The 22,053-nt window shown below is 54.5% G+C and overlaps 1 protein-coding gene across 2 annotated transcripts in view; it reads left to right on the forward strand.

Annotated features, from left to right (window-relative positions):
* LOC116451916 (ankyrin repeat and fibronectin type-III domain-containing protein 1-like) overlaps positions 1–22,053 on the forward strand; it is a 246,714-nt gene that overhangs the window by 17,092 nt on the left and 207,569 nt on the right. Inside the window, exon 1 of one of the 2 annotated variants that reach the window (XM_032125880.1) lies at positions 8,693–8,991. The exons of the other annotated variant lie outside the window; for it this stretch is intronic. The gene's annotated coding sequence lies outside the window, so the exon portion shown is untranslated. Of the gene's footprint in view, positions 1–8,692; positions 8,992–22,053 lie in introns of those variants that run through there. 2 annotated transcript variants of the gene reach the window in all.

Raw genomic sequence — 22,053 nt, forward strand, 5'->3', positions numbered from 1 at the left:
GCTACAGAAACATTCCCAAGAGATGTTTTCTGGGAGGACTTGGAAATCTACTTGTAAACAGAGATATCAGAAACATGTGATTACATTATTCCTCTGTTTCCCAGATGATGACAACAATGTTTTCAAGTGACAGAGCACTGCGGTCCTCCAGAGCAGGGGACTGGGAGTCACTCCTGCAGGGTGGCCTTATGGCCACCTTCAGAGTGGTGGCTGTGGCACTCTCTCATGAGGCTGTGCTGAGGGTATGGGTCTGGCACCAGCTGGGGGTGTCCTGGCCAGAGCATTTGTCAGTGGATTTGGGAAGAAAACAGATCCTCTGTGTGCAACTCCAAGGGTCCTGTTCATCCTGTTTGGTTAGAGCCATCCCTTCCCCCTGGGCTTCAGCTGGGGCTCTCAGCGCCGCTTCCTCTGGCGTCATGTGATGGACGTGCGATTCCAGCTTTGCTTAGGAAAATTCCAAACGCCAGCACTAAGGTCAGCAGTTAGGAAACATCCTAGAGTAGGGCTCAGGTAGAAGTTTTGTGCTTCCTCACATGTTTTCAGATGTGGCCCTCGACAGGCACGTGTTAAGTTATAGCAAATATCTGGACTAAATTTCTACCCTCACCCACTTTTCCCTACTCCTCACTGGGGCTGAAATCGATACGAGACTCTTGTTTTGGCAGTGGTTCTCATCTGGGTTTGAAAAGCTATGTATGCTTTGAGTGGGCTCTTCACAAAACCACAAGGTCTCCCTAGCTCTCAGCAATCATCTGTTTGAAAAATGTTGAGGTTTTGTTGGTTTTTTTTTCCCTTTCTTTGGATTTCCTCCAAGCCCGGTGCTTTGGGGTTTAGCAAATGTCGAGAAGCAAAGATGTAGCTTACACTGGGATCACAGGGTGTTTAAGCAAAGCCTCCTGGTGAAGCCGCAGCGATACTTGGGCATGCCCTGAGGCAGCAGGGTTTGTTTCGTTTGCTGGGCTGCTCTCGGGATGGGTGGCAGTGGTTTGCCCAAACGGTGGCTTTGCTGTTGGTCAGAGCAGCAGGAGAGTGAGCCAGGAGCTTTGCACGGAAGAACTGAGAGTCCCTGAGCCTGATCCAGCCAGCAGCCTGACACACAGGAGGTACACAATGTGTTTATCACTCCCTCAAGTGCCACCAGATGGCTTTTCCACGGAGTCTGGTGTGTGCTGAGGGGTCCAGGGTGGTGGGATGCACCTGGAAAGGTGCTCTCTTGGGTGAGCAGCACCCTTGGCCCCAGGTGCCCCTGCAGGATTCAGCTCAGCTGTTTCTCACTGCTGGTGCTCCGGCACTTAAAGATGTGGTGAACACGGTGGTGGTGCTGGGTTGGTGGTTGGATGTGGTGATCTGAAAGGTCCTTTCCCACCTTAACGACCCTGTGTTTCTAAGAAGGGTCTTTCAGGTGCTGGAAAGGAGTTGTGTGATAGAAGGCAAAGGGTCAGCTTTGGAGGGTTAAGGATGGAGGAGTCGGTGATGGTAACACCTCAGGACTGGTGTGGGGGCTCCATCAGCAGTCTGGAAACAGGAGTGAAAGGAAATGTGCATTGATTGAATGAACATGGAAATGAAGACCTGGTCCAGGCTTACAAAATCATGAAGGCTCTTAGTCAGAGGAAGGTGTAACTGTTGCTCACCTCATGTCTCAATACAAAAACTAGAAGTTCGGGGGTAGTTAATGGAAAAAGTGTGAAGGGAGGTGCAGCTTCCCTGAGCAGGTAACAAGTGCCTGGAGCTGGTGCTGCAGTAGGCTGGGGAGGCAGATGGCTCATTGAAAGGCACTGGGCAGATTCTTGGCCAGCAGGCCTATAGATGGATCCAAAAGGACTCACCTGGGATATATCCTCTGTCATACCTCATCCCAGAGTTGTGGATGCTGGGAATGGACCATGGAGCACCCAGGCTCCTGTGTTCTCCCCAAGCAGCCTCTTTGGAGAATTAAAACTAGCAGTTACTGATGGTCTTTGGGGGTGCTGAAATCTGCTGGGGACATTCCAAAGGTCAGGGCAAACGTGTCTAGGGCAAGAACTTCTCCAGTCTGTCTTGAACTCTGCTCGACCATAAAATGTATCTGTGGCACTTCCAGGTTAAGCTGGCTCTACTCAGATAAGGGTCTGCCTCCTGTAAGGACCCTTGTTTCTAGGCTGTAGACTGGATGTCTCCGTTATTAAATGAATGTTCTGGGCTGCAGCAGGTTTCACTTGAGGCCTGCAAAGGTGGTTTGGAGCCCAAACCCCCTTGAGAGAGCAGCTTCTCTTCCCAAAGCCAAGGGTGTGCTGGTCCTCATCACGTAGGTCTTTACCCCATGCCAGGACCGGGGCTGGCAGAGCATCCAAGTGCAGCAGTGGGAGGGCGTCAGGGGAATAGGAGGAGATCTGGCCCGGGAGGAAGGATGCTGTTTACACTGGGTTTGTTGCAAGCCAATGATTTGTCACTGGCTTTAATGGTAGAACAAAGCATATTTACTCAGCTTGTTTGGCCGGTGAACAAGTGCTGGATAAGAAACTGTCAGATGGGAATCAATTAGAGACTTCAGCTCTGAGTGAATGGTCCTATTTGACATCAGATGCCCTGTGAAAGCCAGTAAGGACAATGCTGCTATTTATATGGTTCTTTTCTTGCTCCTTCCCCTCTCCCCTGTCATCATCTGTGCTCTAATATTAGAGCTCTGACCCTGTGTGTTGCTCCCAGAGCAAGCACTGACACCAACCCTTTCACGTGGCTCTTGTGAAGAGGTCTTTGTGTTTGTGAGGGGGAAGGAGCTGGCCGAGCCTTGCATCCCTCTTCCCTGCTCCCTGGGGCTGGGGCGGTGGCTGCAGAGGGCTGACTTCTGCTGGGGAGGGCAGCACAGGTACCAGCGTGTGCCCTGCAGGCGGCTGGGAGATGGGGCTTGTGTGGCAGCTGGAGCCCCGGCTGCCATGCAGCAGGTCAGGGGGTGGTGCCTGGGGGCTGGCTGCTGTTTTGGCTCTGAGTTCTCTGCTTTGTGCAGCCCTGGGGCCTTTTGCTCCTGTCCACTTGACTCCTTGGCACGTTGAACAGTGGCACAGCTTCCCTTGCTTCTGCTGGGAGCTGTCCTGTCACAAGAGCAGCTGCAGCCCCTTCCCGTGTGAGGATGGCCTGTGGCAGGAGGAGGTGGGAGTGAGTGCAGAAGAGCAGAGGGGGGGTGATTGCTGGTGCAAACAAGCTCCTGCCATCCTGGAGAACCTGTAAGGCTCCTGTGTTAGGGGACAGTCACTGAGTCCCTGTCACCATGACATCTCCTTGCCTCCAACTCAGCTCGGGCTGCCCAAGTGTGTGAGTCAGCAGGCAGTGACTCAATCAGGTCACCGGATGGATTTACCCTCCAGACAGAGACATTCCTGGCTGCATTTATGACATAACTTGCCTAAAACTCTCATCACTAACTGGTGACTCTTTATACCCTTGCCCAGGGCCTCTGGGCAGGCTGCTGCCGAGGAGCCTGTGTTCAGCAGGGTCCCAGGAACTGCAGCTATCAGAAAGAAAAGCACACATGAATCCCTTCCCTTTCTTGGAGAAACATGGCAGCTGGAACTTCGAGCATCATGCAAAGACGTGAGGCTGTGGAAGGTTTGCAGTGGGCTTGCTTCTGCCCTGCCTTGGTACCACTGACTGCCTCAAAGAGCATTTCCCCTCGACACACCCAGTCCTGAGTGGGAATGTTCTCATCATGGCTAAAAGAAAAGCTTTTCAGTGAGGTAATTACTTTGCTCTTCTTACCTCAGGATTTAATTTTGAGGCTGCTTGAGGCTGATAGTACTTGATCTTATCATGTCTCTTAATCTCCTTTTCCTCCCTTTAATGATGGTGCAAATAAGATTTGCAACTTCTTTTAACTGCTAGCTCTCTAGGAATGCTTCAGTGGGGTGCAAAATCCAGTAGGATCTTCTTAGATCTGTGGAATGGCCTGTAACTGTGGTGTTGTCCCTGGTATGTGTGTTAGAGATAACTTCTAGATTTGAAGGGGGTTTGAAGGGATTTTGGTCTGCAAGCTGAAACCTCCTCTTGTAGCAGGGGTGTGCTGTTAGATGTGGCAGAAGTGGGGAGGTCGAAGCCAGCCCTGCCCTCTCTGTGCCTGGTTCGCGAGGCTCTTCCTCCACCGTCTGAGCCCCAGTGAGGTCTCTGTGCCTGGCACACCCTCAGGCAGCATGTTGGGACCAGCCTTGGAGCCAAGTGTGGGCACTGGTGCAGCTTGGCTTTGCAGCACGTGGAGGTGACTTGGAAGAGAAGAGGAGCAGGTGAGTGTGCTCCAGGAGAGATCCTTGCAGGTTGAAATGAGCTGTGGTGGCAGACAAAAAACAACTAGGGGTTCTGGGGCTCAAACCGAGCAAAGCTGTCCTGCTTTTCATTGATCCAGCCCCTCCTCTGTATGGCTGGAGCTGATGGATCAGTGGACAGGGCACCTGGCAGAGGCAGCATGACCCTGCTTGCCTGGGCAGGTCATGTCACCCCTCTGTGCCCCACTTCCTCAGGACAGGCGTCCTGCTCTGCTCTCCCTTAGGTGTGTGCAGAGGGGCCATGATGAGCTGGGCAGGCTGTGGCTCTGCAGGTGGGAAGCCACTTTTACCTTCTTCCCTGAATTTGAACAAAGCTGTCCCTGCACAGAAACACTGATAGCTGGCCAGGTCATAATTAACTGGGACAGGCATCCTCGTAATTACCCCTCCTGGGTGCATTGCACTGCCTGCACAGAGCTTGATGCAGGGGTGAGGACTGGGCTTTGCCTTCCTTGATATTTTCCAGGGAATGCTGAGCATGTCCTGGCAGTGAAGGGTGGATGTGGAGCGCTTTTGGGTACAGTGGTTCCTGAGGCAGCCACTCCTCCCCTCCCTGTGGGTAGAGAATAGGCTGTGCTCTCAGAGGGGATAACTGCCACAGGTGGTGGATGTCCTGTGGGAGCTCTGGCTGTTCTTGTGCTCTTGGCTCATCACGGGGAGCTGGATGAGGAGAGGGGGGCTGGGAGAGCAGCTGAAGGGGACACGGCCTCGTTGCATGGAGTGGTTGTGAGGCTTTCCCAGTCCAGATGAGCGTGTGCACCCGAGAGCAGAGCAGTGCCTGTGCCTGGGGGTTTGGAGGTTGGCCCTTTCTCTTGAGAGAAGGCCCAGGGTGAGGTGCTGGAGGCTGTGGGAGGTGCTGGGCTGGCGGGAGGACCTGCAGTGGCAGCACTGCCAGCACCCAGCCCTGCCCCCGGGGGCTCCCCAGCCTGGCCCTGGCTCCAGGCAGCTGCTGGGAGCCACGGCAGTGCTGAGAGCCTTGGCAGGCTCTTACTGTTGATTTTGCCTCCACTGCCAGCATCGGGAAGCACACTGAAATGAATTAAGACGACTAGAGGAAAGCCAGAGTCTCTCCCTGGCTCCTGCTGGAGGATCTCCCACCAGAACGCTTAAGGCCTGATGTGTCCGTCTGTCCCTGGCTCAGCTCCGGGCTGTAAGTCAGATTGAGGTGGGAGCTGATGAGCATTCTCTGGGTTCCCAGGAGATGTGTATTGAGGAAATCAATCCATACACCTGTAAAGATGTAACTGCACAATGTATCAGCAATGCATTGCAGCTTATCCTGGCAGCTCTGTGAGCCGAGTGTCCAAAGAGTTTAGAGCTGTAATGGGCGCGTCCTGTAAGGACAGTGCTGTTCTTTCACACTGCTGCTGCTCAGTTTTTAACAGGAACGTGGCTTTTCTTTGGTTACAGTCTGCTTTAAGTGTCCTGGTTAACAGCTCTGCTCCTGCCAGCTCTTAGCCTGGCCCTGGCTGCCAGCACATCCCATCCAGGATGGCAGCACTTCCAGCAGCACAGGCTCATCCAGGTCCAGTCCCTGTGCCAGTCCCACCATGCCACAGCTGCTGCTGAGTTTGGCCCTGGCTCCGTGCCCAGCATTGCTGCTCAGGTTCTGGGATTTTGGTGTGCTGTGAAGGCCAAGCAAAGGTGAGAGCTGACTGTCCAGGTGTCTCTGGGCACGCAGGGCTTGTGGCCTGTCTGGATCTCACCCTCTGCTCAGCCCCGCTTGGGTGCTGGACTCCTCTTGCTGCAGCAGAGGATGCTGGAAGCTCATCAGTCAAACATTCTGCTGTCTCTTGCCCACAAATTTTATTGGTGTGACTTGGTTTTCTGGCTCATAGGTGGACTAATAAGAACAAAGCTGTTTTCTCTCTTTTCTTGCTTCAGGGATTTGATTTAGGTTTTATTTGCATGGTGTGAAATGGTGACAGGTCACTAGAGCTGATGTGCAGCCTCCCAGAGCCACTGGAAGAGGGAGAGGTTGGACGGCTGAGCAGAATGAGGCCTCCTGTGCTAGACCCAGCTGTTAAATCAATAAAATGCTGGCAGAGGCTGGAGGGAGGTTGCATTGCTGAGTCCTCCCTCCATGCTGGAGCTCATTATCTGAAGCAGCAGGATGGTGCTGCAGGGCCTGGCTGCTGCCCTGGCACGGGGAGAGGAGGAGGATGCTGCCAGCCTGTGCTGGAGGAGGCAGCCCAAGCCCCAGAGTCCCTGCCTGACACATGATGGGTGTAATGAGCGTTTTTTCATACTCTGGTACTCATAAATTGTTACACCTGAGTTCTGCTGGGTTTTTGGGGGGCTGAGTTGTGTTTGGAGAGGGGAGACTCCCCTTCCTCCAGCTGTGCTGAGCTGCAGGAGGATCCTGCCCTGGAGGCTGCACCCAGGCTCAGATCACTGTCAGTGCTCTACTGGGAGAAAAACCACCCAGGCAAACACAGTGGGTAACTTGGCAGCCAAGAAGTGGATGGTTTGGGAATTAACAGCATTTTTATCAGCAGACTTTGGTGCATGTATTCCCAGGCTGCTTTATTGCGCAGGGCTGGGCTGCTTTACTGGTCCAGCACTGGTTATTGCGACTCATTACTCTCAGGGGTAATCAGGCCCTGGGGAGGATGTTTGCAATCATGAGCCGTTTTCCTTTGGTTTTGTTTTTTTTTTTCCCCTTTTGATTTCCCTTTTCTTTCCCCTAGGAGCTGCTGTGCTGGAGCTGGGGGCCCTGTGAAACCCGTTATCTTTGAATGCATCCGTCCCCACAAGGGGTGGAGGGCAGGGCCCTGTCCCAGCAGAGCACAGGGCTGGGGGCTCTCAGTTTCTCCAGGAGGGAAGCATGGCAGTCATGGCTCCACCTGTGCCTCCTCCTGCCCCTCTGAGCTGCCTCTTGCCTTTGGGATGGGGGACTGCTGTCTCCCAGGAGCCCCACTGCTCTGCATGTGCCATTCCCCAGGGCCGAGGTGTCCTTGGCAGCCTGGTGACCAGTCCCATGGTGCTTTCCTTGGAAGCTGTTTGAGCACTCGAATGGAGAAAACAAATGTCTCCTCCTTTTTTATCTTTTTGTTTTAATCTGTGGGTTTTTTTGGAGCTGGCAAATGAAAGAAACACTGTTAATCAGGGTGTGGGGGAAGAGCTTTGCTCTGAGTAATGAGGCTGGTCCCTGCAGGGTTTTGCTTAGATAAGCAATTTTATCAAATCACAGAGGATACCTGAGGCTCTGGGCTATTAATGCTGGATTTACTCCTCATGCAGGTCAAAAAAAGGTAATTGTGTGTGTGTGTCTTATTACCCTGCAGTTTTGTAGAGCAGCTCCATGGTAAAGGAAGAAGCTGAACAAACAACTGGGAAAGCTGTGAGATGCTTAGATTAGGGCAGCTGCCTGGTGAGGAAGTTTGTGCTTGTGTTTAATCAGTGATGTTGGCTGTGTAGGGCTCAGGCTTGGCCTCGTCAGCCTCTGGGCCTGTCAGGAAGAGAGATTTGGAAGCAAAACCAAAGAGGTATACATGCATATCTCAATATTTTTAAATATGTATTTTATGTGTTAAAATGGCTTTCCTGGCTTTCCTTGTGCTTTGCTGCTTTATTATGGGGAGTGATGTGGCTTAAACTGAGGTTTCCTGCACTTTGGGCAATGGCCTCTTCTCTGACCTGAAACAGAGGGAAAAGGTGGGAACCCAGGGCAGGTAATCCTCACCATCACAAGGGCATGGAGTGACAGGACAAGGGTGATAGCTTCAAAGTGACAGAGAGTAGGGTTAGATTGGATATTGGGAAGAAATTCTTGGCTGTGAGGGTGGGCAGGCCCTGGCACAGGGTGCCCAGAGCAGCTGTGGCTGCCCCTGGATCCCTGGCAGTGCCCAAGGCCAGGTTGGACAGGGCTTGGAACACCCTGGGATAGTGGGAGGTGTCCCTGCCCCTGGGCGAGGGGTGGAACGGGATGAGTTTAAGGTCCCTTCCCACCCAAACCATTCTGGGATTTACGATCCCCACCGTGAGCAGCTGCAGGTTGGAGGGAAAAGAGAACAGCTTTCCTTCTCTGCCAGTCCCTGGGACACCCACTGCTTCCTCAGCATGGCTCTGGTCTCAGGGGAAGCTCCCAGAGGTTTGGGAAGAGGCCCCACAACTTGTTCCTATCAGAGAAATCTCTCTGACACAGCTGAAATAAAAACAAAGAGCTCTTCTTCAGTGTTTACTTTTATTTTTAGAAGACAATAAGTGAGCGGAGGGATCTGCAGGCGGAAACGATGGCTCCGAGTCCAGGCCCCCCCTCCGCCCTCGCCAGGAAGCTCACACTGCACGTGCACCGGGCTGGGATGTTTGTAGACAAAGAGTTTCTTGATGCTTTTTTTTCCTCCCCCCTACAGTTCCCTTGCCCATAGGCAAAGAGGATTTGCTTGCTGACATGCCGGAGCGTCGCAGGGAGCCGGGCTCCGAGTGCCGGGGCAGCACAGCTGTGCCAGGCCGTGTTTGTGAGCAGCCATTTGCCTTGGGTGGCGGGAGACCTTCCCGATTCTTCTGTCTCCCTGCATCAGGGAATTAAGCTGTTGCTGCGGGGTGCTGGTGGTGATGAGGACGGGAGGCTGAGGTGGCTCCCACATCCCTCCATCGGGCCACCCCTCCTCGGCGCGACCGACCTGGACGGAGCCTGCGCTTCCCGGCTGAGCCGCGGGCTGGCGCGGGGGCCCGCGGGGGTCCCGCTGCAGGATGAGTACGTAGCCCCGTTCCTATTGCTCCTTTGCTGTGCCCTGGGCTGCCGGGCTGTTCCCAGGAGCCGTAGGGCTGTGCCGCAGCGTGGCACGGTGGTGGGGGTTTGTGTGTGGCTCCTTTGTGTTGGCTCTGACACAGGAATCACTGACAGCTCCCGTGATGCCCCTTTTCTTCTTCCACCAAGAAGAGATGCCATGAAAAACCAAGCTGAAAACCGAGGAATATGATTCTCCTCGTCGTGCCGGTGAGCAGGGGTGTGGTCGGGCTGGGCTGTGTTGGTCAGGCAGGCAGCCCAGCCATGCTCCTCGGCGAGCTGGGCCCTGCCCAGGGACACACGGCCTCCCGGTGCCTTGTTTGGAGCCATGTGAGTTACAGTGCTTGCTTTCCCCGGGGCTTGGAGTTTTCTCTGTGCCTAGGATGTCTCTTCTGTGTCTGTGGCAGAGGAACCCGACTGAAGCAGACCCTGGGCAGTGGCAGCTCTGGTGTGGCCGGTGCCCCTTGCAGCAGCTGTGACCACGTGTGGGGGCCGTGTCCTGCCATGGTGCTGGGGACAGCTTGGCCAGGGCTGTGGCTGGGTCATGGACAGAGAGAATTCTCATTTGTGCACAAAAGCAGCAAAGGCTCTTTCATGCAGCTTGCGACTGTTATAGCATGGCATGGTCCCTGGTCTTCATGGTCTGGTCCCCTTTCACAGCTCCAGCTGGGATCTGCAGCCTCCGGAGCCAGCTCTGAAGGCAAAGGGCTGTCTGCCTTTGCAAGGAGGAGGAGGGCATGGCTTCTGGTTGGGAATGAAATGCAAGAGCTGCTGCTATTTTGGGGACATGGTGATGCAGCCCACCCTGCCTGCATCTGCCAGGGTGTGGCTGACAGCTCCGCATCCAAACGGGCTGCTGGGTGCGTGGGATGGCTCGTCCTGCCTTGCTCTGCATCCAGAGAGACTGTGTCTTGCCTTTAATGAGCTTTCTCCATCCCCTCGAGTTGGCAGGCAAGGGAGTAGCCTGAGTACTTCCTGAGTGCTTGCCAATCCCAACAGAGTGAGTGTTTCACATGGACTTCGCAGCAATCCCCGTTCCTGCTGGGCAGCAGCGTGGAGGGGAGGCTGCAGAGGAGCCGGGCTCTGTCCTCCCTGCCGTGGCAGGCAGTCTCTGGCAGCTATCGGCTCTCTGAGCTCCTCCAAATGCCTTTGCCTGTGAGGGGTGTGGGGTTAATTCCTCTTCTTGGATTCTGGCTCATCCCCTGTGCTCGTCCTGTGGGTCTGGTGCTACTGCTCTGCTCTTGGAGGGTCTAACCCACAGCAGAGCAGCAGCCTTCTCAAACCAAGGTGACTTTGATCTCAGCCTGACGAGCAAAGCCCAGCCCAAGGGGTTTAAAGGCTGTGTGCAGCACTGGCTGGCTGGTCTCTTCCCCTCTGCTGTGGTATTGAGGAGATGTTGTGTTGTGCTGTCCTGTGAGCAGTGTGTCTGTAGCCCTTGCTGTGGACAAGTGCAGCTCTGCTCCCTCCCCGAGCTGGGGGAAACTTTTTAACTTGCAGCAGTCCTCTGCCAGATCCCCACCCCGAGCTGGCTGTGGCTGTGGCAAGAGTTTATGGCATTGCTCTTATTCCACACAAAGCCTGACAGCTTCTCTGTATTTTGTTTTCATCCTTATCTTTCCCAGGTGCCTGCTCTTGGAAAGAGTGAGGGGATTTGGCACCTTGGGCAGCCCCTTTGAGGGCTGCAGGGCTGTGCAGTGCATGTGACATCAGTGCTGTCCCTGCCCAGGGATACTGGGCTCCTCCCCTGGCTCTGGTGGGGTACAAGGGTTCCCCGGTACCTGGTGTGGTGTGGAGCTTTCCCTCCTTAGAGAGCGGGGTGGGTGGGCAGGGATTGAGAGTCCTGCCCTGTGCCAGCTCCTGCCAGCTGCTCTGCATCAGGATGGCTGCAGAGGCTGGCACGGCTGCATCTCCCTCCTCCCGTCTGAGCAGGGACTGAGTAAGTCTCACTTCCTCCTCATTAAGTGCTTAGCTGGTGGCACATGCAATAGTTAAGGGCACAAAACTCTTTCAGTGACTATGAATTAAAAGCAAGAGCAGACAAACAAAACCAACCCAAGCTCCCAGGAATCCCTGAATGGTCTGTATTTGCTCTTGCCAAAAGGGGTTTTTCTCCCCTTTTCTTTGAGGGAACCTGCTGAAGCTGTTTATTTCCGCACTTTGCTTGGCTGGGACCATTTTATGCAAAGAAGTCAAAATCATTGATGTAAAAACAAGTGGTTGCCAGGCCAGTGATCCTCACTCTGCAAATACTGCAAAAGATTTGGCTGAAAGTGCAGTGACTGGGCACTGTATGAGCTAAACCCTCTTTTGAAAGAAGACAAGTGTGGCTGTTCCTGTACAGGGTCCTGTGTGGGCTGTGGGTTTGCATCCCTGGCCCTCAGTGCTAATGTCCTGGGGTACGGTGATGCCTTGAAGTGGCTACCTGAAAACAGAGGCTAGACAAAAATAAGAGAATAAAGGTGTAGGTATTTATGTGAAGAGCCTTCAAAGGTACACCCTGGGCAGTCAAAAGGCTACACCCAAGATGCACCCTGGGTCCTGGGTTCTTCAGACTTTTAGAAGTTTGGTCCATTTGCATATCGGGGTTAATTCTCCAATTATAATTTCAGTTAATGACGTAATTACCCCAAGTTTGCCCCTCCTCTCAAAGGCTTTAGTTTATATATTTTGGGGCCTGGGACAACGAGGTGTCCTTGAAGTGCAAACCTAGAGAGGGTTTGTTATGTCTAACCAGCATGAGAGAGCAGCAGCTAACAGGCCACACAAAACTGCAGTTATACACCAGGCAGTACAGGATTTGAAAAATATGAAAGTTAACACCTAAGGCATCAATGGGATAAATCCTCTTCTGGGAAGCAGCTGCTGCAAGACCAGGGGACCAAACCTGCAGCGAGCATCCTTTTGGTCCTATGCACATCTGGACAGTTTGACTTTGTCTGCTAGAGCAATTTCCCAGATCCTGTGGCAGCATTGGAAAAGGGGAAGGAGTAACCCAGGTTTTGTGGTAGCAGAGCTTTGCTGCTCTTTGGCTCTGTCCCGTGGTGACAGCAGCAGGGAACTTTTGCCAAGATGGAGCACAGAGCTCACCGGGGCTGCAGCTCCTCCCGAGGGGCGGTGAGGGGGCAGCTCTGATCTCTGCTCTCTGTGACCAGGGACAGGAAATGGCTGGAGCTGGGCCAGGCAGGGTCAGGCTGGATATCAGGAAAGGTCCTTCCCCCAGAGGGTGCTGGGCACTGCCCAGGCTCCCCAGGGAATGGGCACGGCCCCGAGGCTGCCAGAGCTCCAGGAGTGCTTGGACAATGTTCCCAGGCCCAGGGTGGGATTGTTGGGGTGTCTGCAAGGCCAGAAATTGGACTTACTATCCTTGTGGGTCCCTTCCAACTCAGGACATCCCATGATTCTATGATTTGGCTCCTCAGCATCACAGGCCCCATGTGTCTGTTGGTGTGTGGGACTATCACAGAGTCCCCAATTCCCTTTGGTGTTGTCCTCTGCCTCCAGCAATCCTCCCTCCCTGGCTGCAGGAGCAGCACGGGTGGAAGAGCAGAGTCACTGTGGAGAGAAATGATGACCAAGCTCCCCTTTGGCTGTGCTCACGATGCCCTTCATGGCCCTGGCAGTTGCTCCCATCCCACTCGCTGCCCTCTTTGTGCCTGCATCTTGCCTTTTAAATTCTCTGCAATCTGCATCACTTGAGTGTGCAGAAGTTTTCTTCCAGACTTTCTTCTTTGTCAGAAATTTGGTGCTTCCCCTGTACTCCGGGAGCCCAAGGATGCCTCAGCTTTGTTCCAGCTTTCCAGGCAAGCCAGGGAAGAGCCCCCCTTGGCTGAGAGATGCTCAGAAGGTGAGAGGGGAAAGCAGTTTTGTAATTAGCTGCCTACCCCTGCCCTGCACTGGCGATGTTACTGGTGGTGCTGCCGTGTGGTGAGGGTGACCACGAGGGGCAGATGGGATGTTTTCTTTTGCAGGTCCGTTTAGAGTAAATCAGAGAGCTGCTCTGCAGCCTCGACTTTCCAATCTCTAATTTATCCAAGTGTTTCTTAACATTGGGTAATGAATGGGAAAATTTGTCCCGTGCTTAAGGGCAAACCCCGTTTGCTGTGTTTCCCTGACACCTTTCTCCTCTCTCTCCATTCTGTCTCCCAGACATGGTGATTTGATCCATAACTGCTTGGCTGAGATTGCAGTCTCCACTTAACAACCAGAAAAATACTTCTGGCTGAAACTTGGGTTTCCAGGCTTCCACCTGTCAATTGTCATGGAGTAGCAGAAGAGACCTTGAAGATATCTCAATCCACCCCCTTGCTATGGGCAGGGACATCATGGCCTGGAGTTTGTAAGATTTTCTGAGGGTAAATAATTTTTGGGAGATGCTTTCTCCTGCCTTGGCAGCCCCGGCTGGGCCAGGAGTGAGGGAAACAGTTCACTGGTTGTGTGCATTAATCCAGTTTCAGTCCTGGCTGGGTGAGAGCAGGAGCCCTGATTAACAGGTGTGACTGAAGCTGTGATTCAAATATTCTTTTTGCATCAGTGTCCAGCTCTAGTGAAGCAAAATAATGATTTGCACATCATGTTCTCTGTTGTGTTTCCCCCCCCCCCACACAAATTTGCTTTGAATATAAATGCTGGAGCACAGTTGCACTGTGGAGACTGAAGCCAGGCTCAGATTTGTCTGAAATTCAGCGATGCTGAAAGCTGGCAGCTGCCTCTTTCTGTCTGTCACAGGGCAAATGTGCAACAGGCAGTGAGTGACAGGCATGTCAGATTTTGGGGGCTAAAAGCACAGGTGTCCTGAGCTGAAACAGAGGGAAATGGAGCAATGTTGTGCACAAAAAGCACTGAGAGGCCTCTTTTTAGTGGGTGAGTTTTCCTCCATTATCCCTAATGGAGGAAAACTTGATGCTGAAGGTTTCTCTCCTGACAGCTTTTGGCACTTCCCTGGTTTTTGCTAACATGATCCCAGTGAGCATCCCCTCAGGGGAGCCTGCACCGTGCCATGAGAGGGGTGTGCTGCCAGAGGGGCTGTGGCTCCTGCTGGCCGAGGCTCCCTGTGCATCAGCTGTTCCCTTCAGCAACCCCTCCAGCCCACAACAGTGTCTGCTGATGCTCTCAGCCCATTCAGCCCCTTTCCTTCCCATGCTCTCTGTAGGGGCAGGCTGGCTCAAAGCCAGGACAGCCTGGGTGTGTGGTGCTGGGCTTTTTCCCCCTTTTGTGTGACTCATCCACACCAGTTCCCACTCCTGGGGAAGATTTCTCTTTCCCCAGCAGTTTGTCCTTGTGCCTTGGCTTCTAAACAGGGCACATCACCTCTCTTAACACCCCAGGCTAACGAGCATGAGGCCATGTAATTAATAAATGACCATCAGCTTGGCAGTGAATGAATGCATCGGGCATTCTTGACAAGCTGTGCATGTCTGCTGGGGTCAGGAGGGAGCAGGAATAAATTTTGGCTGCTGGTGCCAAGTAGAGGGGAGAAAGGATATATGAACGTAAAAGCCCATAGTTCTTACACATCTGCTTTTTACTGCAGAATAAGAAATTAATGTAATCCATTAGCTAATGCAATCTATCATCAATCCAGTGATTGATAATCATCCCCAAAGAGGACAGCACATCCTGGTTTAATATCAGAGCAAGGAAGGGGGGTTTGTCTCCTCACAGGGTGTGCTCAGGCTCATGGCTGCTGGGATCACAGAGTCATGGAATGGTTTGGGTTGGAAGGGACTTTAAAGCCCATCCCATTCCACCCCTGCCATGGGCAGGGACACCTTCCCCTGTCCCAGGTTACTCCAAGCCCCACTGTCCAGCCTGGCCTTGGACACTTCCAGGGATCCAGGGGCAGCCCCAGCTGCTCTGGGCACCCTGTGCCAGGGCCTGCCCACCCTCCCAGGGAAGAATTTCTTCCTGGTATCCAATCTAAACCTTCCATCCTTCAGGCTAAGGCCATTAAGTTCCTTTAAACTGAGCTTATTGCTCAGACCTGAGAGATGGGGTGAGCTGAAGCCACTGGATGCGACAGTGCTGGACCAGAGGTCCCTGGGATTTGTGTCCCTGTGTGGGTGGGAAGCTCAGCTGTGCTGTGCATGGGGCTGCTCTCCTGTGCAGGACTCGGGTGTCCCTCAGCTCTCCCTGACCTGCTCCTGGCTGTGTGGGCTTGTCTGGGTCGCTGCTGGGCAGTGTGTCCATGTCTGTCTCTTGCAGTGGCTGGGAGGCAGAGCACGGGTGGCTGTGTGCTGGCACATGGACTCTCGGCCACCCAGAGCCCAGGAGGAGGTGCTGAGACAGTCTCTGGGGTGAGGGGTGGGATGAACCCTGCCAAAGGGTGAGTCAGGCCACGCTCCCTGCCTTTCCCTCAGGGGTGGCTGGTGGAAGAGCTCTGCTGGTTTTGGGGAAGCCGAGCCAACACCCGGCCCTCCAGTGTGAGCGTTTGGTGTGCACCGTGCCCGAGTTCCATTGTTGTATTGCAGGGAGAAATAGGGGAGAGACTGTAGGGACAGACCCTGCCTCACCCATGGGTGATGCCAGGGCTGGGCACTTGCAGCCTTTCCCTGCCTTTCGCTGTTTTCATACAGCCTGACAAGCACCAGCACAGCACTCCTGGGACGTGGTGGGAGCTGTGGGGGTTGTTGGGCAGGTTTTTAGTGGGAGTAAGGCTGTGTGAACTGGCTGTGACTGGGGAAGGTGCGAGCACTGGGGTCTGTACGAGAACCAGGTACGGTCACAGCTGGCAGTTTCACTGCAGCAGTGGTTAAACACATCTGTTTAATCTCCATCCATCATGTCCACTTTCCAGAGTGGGAAAAACAGTTCTTCCTGATTCTCTTTATACTTGGTCTTGTTTTTTGCATTAAGTTGCGACGAGGGTTTGCCTTTTCAGGGAGGATCCCTTGGGAAGTGTGTGCTGGGCTGAGCTGTCCTGGCAGTTCAGCAGCCAGCAGTGGCCACTGCTAAATGTTCCCACCTGTGAGATCTGTGCTAAGATCACCTGAGAGTGACCTCAGGGTGTGGGGGAAAGGCAGTGCGTTTGCTGTTGTGTGACATGGGCAGCAGTGAGGACAGGCTGCTGGCTCACGGGCAGCAGGGCAGCTCTCATCCCAGAGCTGGGAAATGAAGGAAGTGGGATCAAACCTGTTGTGCTTGGGGGTTTGTTTTTCTGCATATGGAAATCATTGCTGGCAGGGATGTGAAGTGTAAGTGCTGGGGAGGGACAGGATGGGCCAGGTCCAAGGGCAGGAGCACAGGCCCTGCTTGGCTTTGCTCCCCTGAAGGAGCTCTTTGGAGCCACTGGCTCTCTGCCAGTCTGAGGGCAAAACAGAAACAGGGATGATAGAGGGATTTAAGCTGGGATGTGTCAAACCATACAAGAGGAGGGGCTACAAGAGAGGTGGAGAGGGACTTGGGACAAGGGATGGAGGGACAGGACACAGGGAATGGCTTCCCACTGCCAGAGGGCAGGGTTAGATGGGATATTGGGAAGGAATTGTTCCCTGTGAGGGTGGGGAGGCCCTGGCACAGGGTGCCCAGAGCAGCTGTGGCTGCCCCTGGATCCCTGGCAGTGTCCAAGGCCAGGCTGGACTTTGGGGCTTGGAGCAGCCTGGGACAGTGGAAGGTGTCCCTGCCCATGGCAGGGGTGGAATGGGATGGGCTTTAAGATCTCTTCCAACCCAAACCCAAACCATTCTGTGATTCTATGAAACCCCTCTTGGCTTGATCTTCTGTTGAGATGAGTGTGCTCTCATGGCCCCTCTGTGTGCCCCAGGTCCTTGCACGAGGGGGTACCTGTGGTGGGCCCCCTGTGTGGTCTCGGGAGTGGGGCAGGCAGGAAAAGGGGAGTGCTGGACACTTCTGCTGCCTCTGCACGTGGGTTACCACCTCCGGGTGAAAAGCAGCCAAAGCACGGGCTCCAGTGGTGGAGCTCTCTCTCATCTTTTCCCCAAAGCTAACTTTGCCTTTGCAGACACAAAGACGGGTCTGTGTCCCTGCCTTGGCAGGGCTCGCCATGGCCCAGCGCTGGCTTTGTGTGCCCCGGGCTCCTGGAGCTGCAGATGGGCTGGGGCGAGTGGCTGCTCAATGCTGGCGTTGTCTGTGGCCACCCCCGCCTCCCTGGGGGGACAGGCAGGGGGTGCTGGCCGTGCCCCTCCTTGCTGCTGCTCTGGGTCCCCAGCACCCCCGAAAGCCAGTCACTGCTGAGGGGCACAGAGCTGCTGTGCTGACCCCAGCCCTGCTGCCCGTCTGTCCCCGCAGGGAGCTGTCCCCTGGCTGCCCATCCCCCAGAGCAGGGAGGAGGATTCATCCCAAGGGCACGGGGTCCTGCTCAGATGGAGTTGCACCCAGCTCAGCCTTTGCCATCTGCACTGCTGCCATGTGGGTGAGAGAAAGGAGTGTTGGATATCCCCATTCCAGCAGGGCTTTAGTGCTCCTGCCACGGGGTGGAGGGATGGAGCCCCTTGGAGAGTGTGCAGCTCGCCAGCTGTGGGGACCAGCCCTCTGCACTGTTGCTCCCTGACTCCCTGCCCTCCTCTGCTCTGCCTTTGTCCTATCTGTCTCAGACTGCAGCAGAAGGTGTAAAAACCAACCCGTGAATAGTGCAGGGACAAGCTGGGGGTGCTGGAGCTGGGACAGGGGCTTTGGTGGCTGTGGATCCACACGGGGCCTTGGGGCATGTGTGCTGTGTGTTCTCCAAGTGTGAGTATGGACTGCAGCATCCTTCAGGTTAACCCGAAGGAAGAGACAAGCAGGTGTGTGCTCAGGGAGAGCTTGGGAGGAGAGGCCTGTGGGCAATGTGGTCTTTGTGACCGCTGCAGGAGGAGGTGGCACAAAGCAGCACATGGCAGGTGGGCACACCATGGGCTGTGTCTCTTGCCTGGTTTCTGCCACCCTTCCTCTCTTTGGATCTGCCTGTGAACACCTCCTTGGGGCTGGGCCTGTGCCCAGAGGTTGTAGGAATGGTGGTCAGGGTTGTTTTAATGCCTGAGCAAAGGTGAGAGCAGGTTTCTCTGGGCCCCTCCACCCCAGGCTCTGGGCAGGAGTCTGATCCCTCTTGTTTCTTTCCTGCATCCTGTCTGCATGGGGATGTTGGGGGCGGGGCTGGCTGCTGTCACTAGAGCCCTCTGCCCCCTCTTCCATGCTCCCACAGTGGGATTTTAGGGTGAACTCTTTCCTTGAGAACTGGGAAACTGCAAGCACTGCCCCAGTCTCTGATCCCCCATGCAGTCCCTCTGCTTTCCCGATGAAGGTGGGAGGAGAGAAGGGAGTAGCAGGAGACTGGAGCTGTTGCAGGGTGGGTCCCCAGGGGGAAGTGGGTTATGTCCCCATGGTGTGTGGGGTGGGGACACGAGAGGGCAGCGAGGCACTGCTGCTGCTATGGCTCTGGCACCTGTGGGAATGGCATGCACTGCTGGAACCCCTCACCTAAGCTCAACCCTCCTCTCTGTCTTGATCCCGCTGCCCTTCTTCCAGCCCAGCTCTGTGTGCTCTTCACTCAGCACCAGACTCTTTTGGGTGGCCAAATACCTGTATCTATCTTGTCGAAATTCCATCTTTTTTTAGAATTACTTCTTAATTTTCACGAGGGTTGTCTCCTGAGGAGGACAGACCTCGTGCTTTTGGAACATTGGATACAGCTCTTGCTGAAGGAGCATCTGTCTCCAGTGCCCTGTGGGAGCTGCTGCTGTCCCTTGTGCCAGCTCACCTGCCTGCCCCTTGTGCTGCCGGGCACAGTGATGGATGGTACCACATGGGTGGGCTGAAAGAGGCTTCATGGAGGCTGCTGTTTCTCTGGTGCTATGAAATCTGGTGCTCCTGGGGCTTCTGCTGCAAGCTCCATCCCTGGGCTACAGCTCTGCAGAGAGGGAAAAATGCCTCTGCAGAAGATGGTGGTTAAAATATCAAAGGCGTTGAAGCGTGAGGGACTTAACAAATATGATTGTCATGGGGTGCTTTCCTCTCGGTGCTGGGAATGGGCTGTACGAGATGGAGAGAGATGCTCTGCACAGAAATGTGCTCTTAGGTGGTGTCAGAGGCAGCTGAGGTGTCAGAGATGTCAAGACGACAAGGTGTGACTCCCATCTAAGCTCTTGCTACGGAGGTGCCAGCTGTGGTAGGGAAAGGCAGAGCAGGGTGCTAATAATCCCTTGGGAATGAGCAGGAGGCAGAGCATTAAGGCTCTTTTTCCTTTTTTTTTCCCATCCCCAGCTCTTGTAGTTCTGACCTAGAAATTCCTTACTACATTTGCTGATCTGGCTTAGTTAAAGGCTTGACTAAATTATTAGGATTAATTATTCAGAGAGTATGGGGAGGGAGGGTAACATCTGCTCCTAGCACTGTAGGCCAACCCGCTCAGGGCTCCTGGCTTGGCGACAGGTGCTGGTCTGTCCCCAGGTGTCCCCTGGGCACATCCTCTGTGCAGGTGCCTATTGGGGAGCACATAATGATGTAGCTGTGTCTTGCTCTGGTCCTTTTATTTGTTTTCACTCTGTTTAAGCAGAAAACCTAATTCTGGTCTTCGATGGCACAATTTCAGCTCGTGCTGCTGTTCCTCCTCCCTGGAGGTCCCTGTGCCTGATGTCCCCAAGGCCCTGTCTCAGCATCCGAGTTTGGGGTGGGCACCTCCACCTTGGCCGGGGCTTTCACAGAGCGCCTTGGCCACAGGGATCTCTGGAGTCCCCTGGAGAGGGGCTGCCAGCAGCAGATCCACAGAGATCTGGTGGCAGTGCTGGGGTTTGGGGGATCTGTGTGCCCTGTCTGTGTGGCTGGGATGGTGCTGGTGCTCCCTGCAGCCATGCCTGCACATCCCTTTCCAGTCCATCCAGAGCCACTTTGGAGGGAGCGTGCAACAAGCTGCAGTGTGGGTAGCAGTTGTTCCTTTAAAGCCACGTTGTTGTGCTCAGGATCATTCCTCAGATGTGCAGTGACAGCAGCTGTTTTTCAGGTTGCAAATAGCTCCATGCCCCGGAGAGTGTATGGAGGAATATATTTCCTTGATCTCCACAGGCTCTTGATGTGCTGATGAAAGCGGCTTCCCTGTTTATCAGCGAAGTAAGGGCAGGTTGGCAGTTTCTTTCCTTCCTATGCTTTTCCCATGGTGTTTTGGGAGGAAGCAGGGTGAAGATGCTGTCAGCAGCCCTTGGACTCATCTGCAGTGCTGGGGATGACTCGGGGGCTTGGTCCTTCGCTGCAGTGGTGGGAAGGTGGGGGAGAGACCCACAGCCCTGCTGGGTTCCCTGTAGCCCTGGCAAAAAGTGACTGGAGAGAAGATGAGCTCCTCAGGAGAGCTTCTGCATGGGGTGGTTTTGCTGCTGTCTGTTCCTCTGCACAGGGCTTTGGCAGGAGGCAGAGTTTGTCCTGGACACCACCGTGCAGGCACAGCTGTCACAGCTGGAGGAGCCTGGGCCACCCAAGGTTCTGTACACCGCCTTTTCAGAAGGCAATACCCAAAACGTCTGTTTCCCTGACCCGTGTGAACAGGCAGCTTTGCTGGTAGTGACTGCAATGCTCTTTGTTTGTGTTTTGGCAGAATGATTGCAATAAACAGTAAATGATTTATTAATAACCTGCTAATAGCTGCTCACCAGCTGAGCAGTGGGATGTGTTTGCACTCTCTCCTTGGCCACAGGGAGCTGCCAAAAGCACCAGTGTTCAAAGCTGACACGTGTGGCTGATAAACAGGGGTGTGCAGCTGCTGGGGCTGCTCCTGGGGCTGCAGTCGCTGGGTGCTGAGGCTCTCCCCAAACCCAGTTGCTGTCATGGGGTGCGTGGGCAGTACCGTGGCTTTGGGGAGGAGTTTCTCTGCTGGATCCATGCTGGTGCGTGTAGCACAAGCACACAGAGGTGAGGAGTGCTCTGCCTGCAGCCAGCCCCCATGAGCTGGGGGACATAGATAAGGAGCTGCTGTCACCCCGAAGGGCCAGCCCAGGGCAGTGCCCCCCAGCCTGCCCATGCCTCCCGCACCGATGGCAGGAGTTGGCATTTCACACCGAGTCGTCATCCCAGGCAGTCTGCAGGCATCTGTGTTCCAATTCTTCCAACTTCTCTCCCCACTGGAGTTTGGAAATCTGTGGGCATCCTTGCTTGGATCAGAGCAACTGAATTTTAGCTGTTACTTCCTTCTGTGAGTCCACCGTCAGCCGGGTCCTGCAGGAGCTTTTACACAAGCTCCTGAACCACGAGGGATCTGAAGGGAGTGAGGAAGGGTTGGGAGAGGATGGGAGTGGCTCAGCTTTACCCTGCTGTGGAAAGCTGGGAGGATCTGGAGGATGAGGACAGTGTGGGGAATGAGTGAAGGACGGGCTGTGTTTATGGAACTGAGCCCAGCCCTGCAGCATGGGGAACCACACCACAGGGTCGTGCTTGGCTGCATGGGATGTTCCCAGAGCCAGGCTGGGGCTGTGGAATGGCCTTTCCAAGCAGCAAAGCACCACAGCAGTGAAGGTGGTGGGGGCGGTTGCTTCAAGCACCTGTCTCCAGGTGTGTGCAGCACATGGGAAGCAGACTGCACTGGAGATCTGCTGCAGAGGAGCGTTACCCACAAGTGTAACCCTCCTGCACACTTTGTGTGCTTGTGAAGGCACCTGCATCTCTGCAGTGGAGCCTGGCACGGCATCCAAGCCAACAGGTTCCCTTGGAAAGGAGTGGGAATTGGCAGCTGTACGCCCAGAGAGCAGGAAAGAGTGTGAGGTGTGCGGGTGGCTGGACCTGGAAACTCACACTCAGGACCTGGAAATGCTCCCTGCATCTGTGAGCGAGCCCAGGGTGTCAGCTCCGGTTCCCTGGGACAATTACCTGCGGGTGCCTTGTGCTGGGTGGATGGGTTTGCTCTGCAGAAGGGCTCTGTGAACGCCAGTGGGAGCTCTGCCATGTGGACTCTTCCCCTGCATCTGCTTCCTCTGGACAAGTCCAATGTTTAACTGCTCAGGCTCCATTGTGAAGGTGCTGAACACTGAAGGGATGGCAGAGTCCAGTTTAATGTAGTCTGTGCTGCTTAGGAAGTGGCGCTGGCTACACCCTCAATAATGCTGCACTAAACTGGGT

This window comes from Corvus moneduloides, chromosome 16 (genome assembly GCF_009650955.1).
Source record: "Corvus moneduloides isolate bCorMon1 chromosome 16, bCorMon1.pri, whole genome shotgun sequence".
Lineage (NCBI taxonomy): Eukaryota > Metazoa > Chordata > Aves > Passeriformes > Corvidae > Corvus > Corvus moneduloides.